The sequence below is a fragment of the Schistocerca gregaria genome, chromosome 4, assembly GCF_023897955.1.
Source record: "Schistocerca gregaria isolate iqSchGreg1 chromosome 4, iqSchGreg1.2, whole genome shotgun sequence".
NCBI classification, from domain to species: Eukaryota; Metazoa; Arthropoda; class Insecta; order Orthoptera; family Acrididae; genus Schistocerca; species Schistocerca gregaria.
The window spans coordinates 520,908,807-520,919,587 of record NC_064923.1 but is presented as its reverse complement, the minus strand read 5'-3'; positions in this window follow the sequence as shown (position 1 = coordinate 520,919,587).

The following is a 10,781-nucleotide window of genomic DNA, read 5'->3' as shown; positions in this document are numbered from 1 at the left end:
TTGAATGATGGGAAATGTATAACTTGCTCACTTCGATTCAGCCAGTTGTTAGATACACATTTCACAGTATGTAGTATGGACACTGTCAAAAAATAAGCACAACTGATAAGTACTACTGGCCTCAAACTCGGGTGTCAACCTTAATATTCATCTTAAGAGGACAGCTGAAATACAGCATGGCCGAATCTGTTAACTGTTCTGTTATCAAAAACAACACCAATGACTTCATATGCTACTTTTTCCAAGTTAATTATGAGCTTTCTCGAAAATTCAAACAAAACTTAACATCAGTGGCTTTTATTAGCGGAATGTAAGTCACATCTTGATACTGTGTTTACAGGCTATGAATCATGAAAACATGTGCAGTAAATGCACATTCAGTACCAGCATATGCTTGGCCTACAATATTTCCACCCTAATAATCTAGCGTGCCTTTAAATGTATTTCATAAATGAGAAGCAGTACTAGTCTTTCGTCTGTGTTAAGCATTTCTGTTTTTCTAGTCTAATAAACAAGAAAATGTCTTGAATCTTGCTCTGTTACGACACTTGTGGAAAAATTATTACACAGGCGAGAGAATGTAACAGGACTTGATGAAGTTTACACACCCGTACCATGTAGAAATTTGTGTGAATGCTAAGATATTGAATAAAGCAGTGAACACAAGATTGTTGTTTCACAAGGGTATCTCGCTCTTCTTTTCGTAATATTCAACATGCTAACTTGCTTTGTTCAAAATGGTTCAAATAGCTCTGAGCACTATGCGACTTAACTTCTTAGGTAATCAGTCGCCTAGAACTTAGAACTAATTAAACCTAACTAACCTAAGGACATCAGACTCATCCATGTCCGAGGCAGGATGCGAACCTGCGACCATAGCGGTCGCTCGGCTCCAGACTGTAGGGCCTAGAACCACACGGCCACTGTGGCCGGCTAACTTGCTTTGTGCTTTCTGTCTTATGTGGTAGCTGGAGTCAAATGTTTTGCAGTAATGCATTAACAACACAGATGATTTATTCAATACTACAACCATTTGAACAGTTAAACTTCATATGTGTTATTTTCAAGTATTGAACTTAAGCTATTCAAATTGTCAGCCGTAGCTGGAAGATTGTTCTACCCACTTGCTCCACCTGCACATCACCAATTTTAATATAAAGAACTATGTCATTACCAATGATTACATGAACCAAAATTTTTGGGGTATGGCATATCTTTCACAAGCAAGAGCTGAATAGCATTTTCAGCATTCTGAAGTAACCACTGACTACGCATTTAACATTTGTTTATCATTCCTTTCAGCTCTTGTGACACACTTTTTAAATACTCAGTCTGAAGATTAATACTTTCACTTTGAGCATTTTTAAGGTTCGAGTTCTCCAAATGTATCCTATGATCTTCAGGATGTTCCCTCCTACATCTTGGTGTAGGTAGGTATTTGGCACAGCCAGGCATCTGAGTGGGAACTGCATATGGAGAATCATGCTATATGATGAAAGCTACCTACAATGAATGATTAATTGAAATATTGTTATAGTGTACGAAAGTAAATATTTCCGAAAGCGTATTGTGGATTGTGCTCCATTTAAGGTTGCAATAACGAATCTAATGTAGCTTTCAAGCATTTTATACCATGTGGCTGAAAATCTTGTTCACACACCTGTAAAAAAAAGGGAGGTAGAAGTAAAAATCGTATTCTAAACATGAATTTGAATGGCCGGTAGACTTTTTGGTAGTTTACAATATGTTTTTCAGCATGTCACACAAGACTGTATTTTATTTAGTTATATGTTTAGAGATGAATGAAGAACAAACTACATACTGTTTCGCTGGCATAAAATTTTCTCTAAGTACCAAGCACGTCAACTTCTCATGTCATATTTTGTCAGTTGGGCAACTGTATACACTAATTTTAGGTCCTGATGCCTTTGTAGGCAGGAACATATCACATCCTTGTCATTACACATACAATTAACAGAACGATCAGCACTCGAAACGATCTACACCGTTAACACACGCTACAAGAGTGTCCACCAGGTGTGACTTCATAGCAGCTTCAAACTTTTAGTGTTCCGGCCCTATTCCCAGGTGGCGTTGCTTTTAATGAAGAATGATGTTTGGTGAGGCAAGATGGCAGCGTCAGGAAGTTTGAGTGTGGTACTAAACAAGATTTTCTGATACGTTTTATAAGATGGTTTGAATTTCTGTAGCTGAGCAAATATTTGCGTACTACTCGAGTTTGATGCATACGATGTAGAATTATGTTATGACAAGAACACCAAGTTACATATATACACGTTTAAAGCAGACTATAGTTTTTATTAAGAACACTCAAATGAATAAAGACACTTGTTATCAACGATACATATCACGTTCTACTTAAAGCAGCACTTTCGTAACGATCGTACTATTCAAAGAAAAGTTGATGTTCATCAAAACTAGTTAAAAGCATGGCATTAAGCTACACCTGTTAATGCTAGACTATTAAACCCCCTAAAATATACATAAACTATTTAAACACTGCCAGTGTTTCGGATAGGACAAACTGTAATGTAATTATTTAGGCTCACATACAGTAGAAAAGCAAACATATGTAAGATGTTTCTAGTTATTCTTGCATTGATACATGCTCCTCTCTTTGTAATATCCGCCTGCAGTACGAAAAATTACAATATATTGACCATTATGTTAAAACTGTAACGGTAACTTAGTTATAATAGTTTATTCCCATTTTTAAGAATATTTAATCATTAAATAAACAGCTGTTTACACCTCCTTCGCTCTCGCCGCCTAATTGCTATTATATGCTGCTGTATGTCTGTGGCTTGAATATCTTTGCTACTTCACAGCATATTTTTTCAGAACTTTTTTTTTTGTGTCGAAAAGTTTACAAATGCGGGGTAACATGGGTTGCCTGTGAAAAGAGTGCCTTTTGTTACCACATACTATACAGCACAAAGGTTAAAAGAAATAATTGGCGTATTTTCGCTTCTTTTAGGAAACAATAGAGCCCAAAAGTACAGTATCAAAGGCCTGTAGGAGCACGAAAGTATACAGATTACATAAAAAATGGATTAAAAATAGCTGTAGACGTGGTGAAGAACAGTCGCTCATTAACGTAGGCTTCTGAAAAGCAAGGAATTTCAAGGTGTGCACTTACTGCAATAGTGAAAAGATGAACAAACAAAGAAGGTAGGCCTCTTGTGTTCTCCAGTGAAAAACAAGAGTAATTGGCCGAATGTGTGTGGGTGGTTGGAGATTGGGGATTCCCACTGACTGTCTTTGATATTAGGCTGGCTGTCGGGGCCTGTCTTGACTGAACTGGAAAGAGCGAACTACGATTTAAAGACAAAATGCCAGGCATTAATTTTAGTGAAGGATACACAAAGAGACACCATAGTGCCCTTACTGAACGGTGGTGCTACAATAATAAGAGAAGTAGGGCAGCTGTGAGCAAAGAAACTGTAAACAACTATGTTGATGAACTCACAGTCTCTCATAAACGTTGACCTATGTATGATAGTGAATTAAGATGAAATAAACATGACAGATGACCTACGTCGAAAAAAAAAGGTTGTAGTACAAAAAGGCACCCTCCATTCTGAACGGAAATGTGTATCACAACTGGCTAGAAAATGGTCCAAATGGTGCTGTCTGCGACAGATATAAGAATGGATAGTTAACCTTAAAATCATTTCAAGACCGGTTCATCAAGGCATTGTTGGTTCAGATTGTCCCACTCCTCAACGGCGATTCGGCGTACTTCCCTCAGAGTGGTTGGTGGGTTACCCTTTTCAATCTATCCTAGGAATGTTCAACAGGATTCGTGTCTGGAGAACAAGCTGGCCACTCTAGTCGAGGGATGTCGATATCCTGAAGGAAGTCATTCACAAGATGTGCACGATGGAGGCATGAATTGTCGTCCATGAAGACGAATGCCTCGCCAATATGCTGCCGATATGGTTGCACTATCAGTCGGACTGCATTCACGTCTCGTACAGCTGTTAAGTCTCCTTACATGACCAGCAAAAGTTTTATGTCGTTATCATGCCACCACAAAACATGAGGGAACTTCCACCTTGCTGCATTCGCTGGACAGCATGTGTAAGGCATTCAGCCTGACCGGGTACCACCCAAACACGTCTGTGACGATTGTCTAGTTGAAGGCATAAGCGACACTCATTGGTGAAGAGAATATGTTGCCAATCCTGAGCGGTCCATTCGGCAAGTTGTTGGGCCCATCTGTATCTCGCTGCATGATGTCATGGTTGCAAAGATGGACCTCGCCATGGACGTCAGGAGTGAAGTTGCGCATCATGCAGCCTATTGCCCACAGTTTGAGTCGTAAGACGACGTCCTGTGGCTTCACGAAAAGAATTATTTAACATGATGGCGTTAATGTCAGGGTTCCTCCGAGCCATAATCTGTAGGTAGCGGTCATTCACTGCATTAATCCTTGGGCGGCCTGAGCGAGGCATGTCATCAACAGTTCTTGACTCTCTGTATCTCCTCCATATCCTAACGACATCGTTTTGGTTCACTCCAAGACACCTGGGCACTTCCCTTGTTCAGAGGTCTTCCTGGCACAAAGCAACAATGTGGACGCGATCGAACCGCGGTATTGACCATTTAGGAATGGTTGTTGAACTACAGATAACATGAGCTATGTACCTCCAAATGTGTGATTTCCTAAGGGACCAAACTGCTTAGGTCACTGGTCCCTAGACTTACACACTACTTAAACTAACTTATGCTAGGGTCAACATATACAACCAAGCCCAAGGGTGGACTCCAACCTCCTGTGGGAGGCCATGTACCTCCTTCCTGGTTGAATGACTGGAACAGATCGGCTGTTGGATACCCTCTGTCTAATAGGCGCTGCTCATGCATAGTTGTTTACTTCTTTGGGTGGGTTTAGTGACATCTCTAAACAGTCAAACGGACTCTGCCTGGGATACAATATCCACAGTCAACGTCCATCTTCATGAGTTCTGAGAACCAGGGTGATGCAAAACTTCATTTGATATGTGTACAAATAGAAGTTTTGAAACATGATGTTTGTGTTATTGTCTCACTCATCTTTGACTAAATGGCAAAACGGGAAGTCTCAGAAATGTTCAATGCTAATATTAAAAAAAAATAAAGCAGAGGTAAGAAGTATAAGGGTGAATATTTTTCTGAAAATCTCCACATCATTGGCAAATGATTGTGTGTTCCCAACTGTAGATGATGAGATGAATGGCCACATCTCAAATATTGTCAGTGTTGTAGGGGAAGCTATACAGTCCGATTTGCATTTTAAGAGTGAACTGCCAACATTGTAATGAAAATACAGTGTTTCCGGTCTAATGAACTTGATATGTAAACTATAAAACTGTAATTGTTTCCATTCTTTTTATCATAATACGTGTTTCAAGCCATTTGTTTATCTACTTTACTTCTGTATATTGATAGCTATGCAACTATAAAGAAGTTGTGGCATCCACTGGGAACTATAGCTCATGGTGCTACTACAGAAGGCCACAAGCTGTGGCAATGTATTAGTTATGTGTCTTAATGAGGCTATAGTATTCATTATTATTTCATGTTGAACTGAACTGAATAAAAAAATTGACAATAATTTCAGGGTGTTCTTCTTGTAGTGCCTGAAGCTACGACAGTGTATTTGTCAGTCACTGTCCTGTTTTTTTTTTTCAGTAAGAAGATAAAAACAGTCTGAAATCAAGCTAACTGTAGCAGTAATAATTTAGTTAGCTAGTTAGTTAGTTACTTTCATGTTCCGTGGATCATTTTGGACGATAAACCATCATGCTGTGGAACGAATCACGTTACATTTATATCGCAAATTAATTTTACATCACCATATAATTTTTCCCCCGACATGAAAACAAGATATACAGATTGAGCTAGCGATTCCTACCCACTACCTTTTACACATTACAACAGAAATTCTTCTACGGAATAGAAGGAGTTGTCAAGGAGAAACTTTTTCAATTTATTTTCAAGTTTTACCTTACTGTCAGACATTTTATATGGTTAAGTTGCAGCTTTGTGCACACTTTCCTGTGCTAAGGACAACCTTAATGTTTAGTAATCAATGTCATTTTTTTCTTCTATTATAATTATGTACCTTATTGTTCCTTTTGAACTGTAATGGATTATGTACAACAAATTTCGTGAGGGAATAAATATACTGTGAAACAGTAGTCAGAATGTCCAACTTCTTAAACAGATGTCTATAAGATGATCGTGGGTGAGCACCACACATTATCCTTATGCACGTTTTTGGGCAATAAAGACCTTCTATCTTAAAGATGAGTTACCCAGAACATTATTCCCTATGATATTACTGAATGAAAATATGCACAATATGTCAACTGATTTCTCTCTCCGCAAAATTTGCTATGATTCTAAGTGCAAATGTGGCTTAACTACGTTGTTTTAGGAGTTCCAATTAAAGATGGCGTCGAGTGAACAATTTTCGTGTAGTGGCGTCTCAATTTCTTTAAAAAGTGATAGAGAGGTTTGTAAAATTTGCGTGAAGAAAGACGAACATGACTGGACATGCCGGCAGTGCTTCATAAGTGCTGCGGAAAACAAAATAACGAACACTTTAAAGACAAAAGAAAAAATAATAAGCGTGTTAACAGACGATTTAGTGTCAATCAAAACAAAATATCAAGAACTTCTGAGCAAATATCAAGAGCTGGAAACTAAATATAAAGCAGTGGATCGGAATTATAGCCTAACTCAAGACAACGCCGTTTTTAATAGTCATTCCGCGCAGAAAATGTGTCGTGTGCCGAAAAAAACAAACAAGCAAGAACTACATGTAAGTACAACCCCAGTGACACCATTATCAAACAAATTCTCAGCACTAGTAGCGGATTGTGGTAACACGACAGACATAAACGAACCAGAAAGTAATCACAAAACTCCCGCTAAAGAACCAAAAAAGAACTTGCCAACCTTAAGATGCAACAAAGGTCTCCTTCTGTATGCCGGCAGTCATGGAAAAGATCTATCCAAACGTTTTCGCGAAAGTATGCCTTCAAAGCATTCAGTTTACGCGAAAATCGCGCCTGGTGCAATGTTAAATGCAGTGGTGGAGAATATTACAACAGAAACAAGTGAATTGAACAAAGACGCTCACGTTGTGATGGTGGCGGCGGCAACGACGTATACAAAAACGAAAGCAAAGCAGCTCTGCGATGCTTCCGTAACATATTAACAAAGCTATTTCAAACGAACATTGTCATCAAAAACGTGCTAGTGGACTTGATTTACCATTGTGGTCGTGTGTAAACAAACAGATACGACACTAGAGTTCCGAGCTAAAGAAACTGTGTGATAAATTTAGCCATGTAAATTTGATAGACTTAAATAAGATAAGTAGTGATGAACACACAAAACAGGATTCACTTAAACAGGAAAGGGAAGGCTAAGCTAGTTTCCCACATAAGCAAACTGTGCGAGAAAGACAGCGTGGAGAAAGCTCCAATTGCTCTGGGCTACAACCACGAGACTTTTTTTTTAGAATAAAGGACCATAATAATAGTTTTCAGGGATGTATTTCGGATATGACTGAGTCCCGTTCACGCAAAGAAAAGCCAGGTTGTGAAATAAGTGATCAGTCATTGCAGGTCAATTCTAAAAAACCAGTGTATGCAAAATGTCGTAAAAAGTGTAACTCAAGCAATTTTGATTCGTGCAAAATGGTAAATAAACAAGAGGGGATAACGCCCTTAAAGTTAATGCACTTAAATGTGCAATATCTCAGAAAGAAACTAGACATTCTACAAATATTCATAGAGGAACAATAGCCACATGTACTAGTAATGACGGAACATGGGCTAAAATGCAGTGAAATAATGTATCATAGATTAGAAGGCACCCCCCATGAACCATGGACCTTGCCATTGGTGGGGAGGCTTGCGTGCCTCAGCGATACAGATAGCCGTACAGTACTGTAGGTGCAACCACAATGGAGGGGTATCTGTCGAGAGGCCAGACAAACGCGTGGTTCCTGACGAGGGGCAGCAGCCTTTTCACTAGTTGCAGGGGCAACAGTCTGGATGATTGACTGATCTGGCTTTGTAACAATAACCAAAACGGCCTTGCTGTGCTGGTACTGTGAACGGCTGAAAGCAAGGGGAAACTACGGCCGTAATTTTTCCCGAGGGCATGCAGATTTACTGTAAAATATTCCGGAGGTAAAATAGTCCCCCATTTGGATCTCTGGGTGGGGACTACTCAAGAGGATGTCGTTATCAGGTGAAAGAAAACTGGCGTTCTACGCATCAGAGCGTGGAATGTCAGATCCCTTAATCGGGCAGGTAGGTTAGAAAATTTAAAAAGGGAAATGGATAGGTTAAAGTTAGATACAGTGGGAATTAGTGAAGTTCGGTGGCAGGCGGAACAAGACTTTTGGTTAGGTGAATACAGGGTTATAAACACAAAATCAAATAGGGGTAATGCAGGAGTAGGTTTAATAATGAATAGGAAAATAGGAATGCGGGTAAGCTACTACAAACAGCATAGTGAACGTATTATTGTGGCCAAGATAGATATGAAGCCCACACCTACTACAGTAGTAAAAGTTTATATGCCAACTAGCTCTGCAGATGACGAAGAAATTGAAGAAATGTATGATGAAATAAAAGAAATTATTCAGATAGTGAAGGGTGACGAAAATTTAATAGTCATGGGTGACTGGAATTCGGTAGTAGGAAAAGAGAGAGAAGGAAACGTAGTAGGTGAATATGGACTGGGGCAAAGAAATGAAAGAGGAAGCGGCCTGGTAGAATTTTGCACAGAGCACAACTTAACCATAGCTAACACTTGGTTCAAGAATCATAAAAGAAGGCTGTATACATGGAAGAAGTCTGGAGATACTGACAGGTTTCAGATAGATTATATAATGGTAAGACAGAGATTTAGGAACCAGGTTTGAAATTGTGAGACATTTCCAGGGGCAGATGTGGACTCTGACCACAATCTATTGGTTATGACTGTAGATAAAAACTGAAGAAACTGCAAAAAGGTGGGAATTTAAGGAGATGGGACCTGGATAAACTAAAAGAACCAGCGGTTGTACAGAGTTTCAGGGAGAGCATGAGGGAGCAATTGACAGGAATGGGGGAAAGAAATGCAGTAGAAGAAGAATGGGTAGCTTTGAGGGATGAAGTAGTGAAGGCAGCAGAGGATAAAGTAGGTAAAAAGACGAGGGCTAGTAGAAATCCTTGGGTAACAGAAGAAATATTGAATTTTATTGATGAAAGGAGAAAATATAAAAATGCAGTAAATGAAGCAGGCAAAAATGAATACAGACGACTCAAAAATGAGATCAACAGGAAGTGCAAAATGGGTATGAAGGCATGGCTAGAGGACAAATGTAAGGATGTAGAGGCTTATCTCACTAAGGGTAAGATAGATACTGCATAAAAGAAACTTAAAGAGACCTTTGGAAATAAGAGAACCACTTGTATGAAGATCAAGAGCTCAGATGGAAACCCAGTTCAAAGCAAAGAAGGGAAAGCAGAAAGGTGGAAGGAGTATACAGAGCGTCTATACAAGGACGATGTACTTGAGGACAATATTATGGAAATGGAAGAGGATGTAGATGAAGATGAAAAGGGAGATACGATACTGCGTGAAGAGTTTGACAGAGCACTGAAAGACCTGAGTCGAAACAAGGCCCCCGGAGTAGACAACATTCCATTGGAACTACTGACGGCCTTGGGAGAGCCAGTCCTGACAAAACTATACCATCTGGTGAACAAGACGTATGAAACAGGCGAAATACCCGCAGACTTAAAGAAGAATATAATAATTCCAATCCTAAAGAAAGCAGGTGTTGACAGATGTGAAAATTACCGAACTATCAGTTTAATATGTCAATGCTGCAAAATACTAACACGAATTCTTTACAGACGAACGGAAAAACTAGTAGAAGCCGACCTCAGAGAAGATCAGTTTGGATTCTGTAGCAATGTCGGAACACGTGAGGCAATACTGACCCTACGGCTTATCTTAGAAGCTAAATTAAGGAAGCGCAAACCTACGTTTCTAGCATTTGTAGACTTACAGAAAGCTTTTGACAATGTTGACTGGAATACTCTCTTTGAAATTCTGAAGGTGGCAGGGGTAAAATACAGGGAGCTAAAGGCTATTTACAGTTTGTACAGAAACCAGATGGCAGTTATTAGAGTCGAGGGACGTGAAATGGAGGCAGTCGTTGGGACGGGAGTGAGACAAGGTTGGAGTCTCTCCCCAATGTTATTCAATCTGTATATTGAGCAAGCAGTAAAGGAAACAAAAGAAAAAGGACTTGGAAGAGCAGTTGAACGGAATGGATAGTGTCTTGAAAGGAGGATATAAGATGAACATCAACAAAAGCAAAAAGAGGATAATGGTATGTAGTCGAATTATGTTGGATGATGCTGAGGGAATTAGATTAGGAATTGAGACACTTAAAGTAGTAAAAGAGTTTTGCTATTTGGGGAGCAAAATAACTTGTGATGGTTGAAGTAGAGAGGATATAAAATGTAGACTGGCGATGGCAAGGAAAGCGTTACTGAAGAAGAGAAATTTGTTAACATCGAGTATAGATTTCAGTGTCAGGAAGTCATTTGTGAAAGTATTTGTATGGAGTGTAGCCATGTATGGAAGTGAATCATGGACGATAAATAGTTTGGACAAGAAGAGAATAGAAGCTTCCGAAATGTGATGCTACAGAAGAATGCTGAAGATTAGATGGGTAGATCACATAACTAATAAGG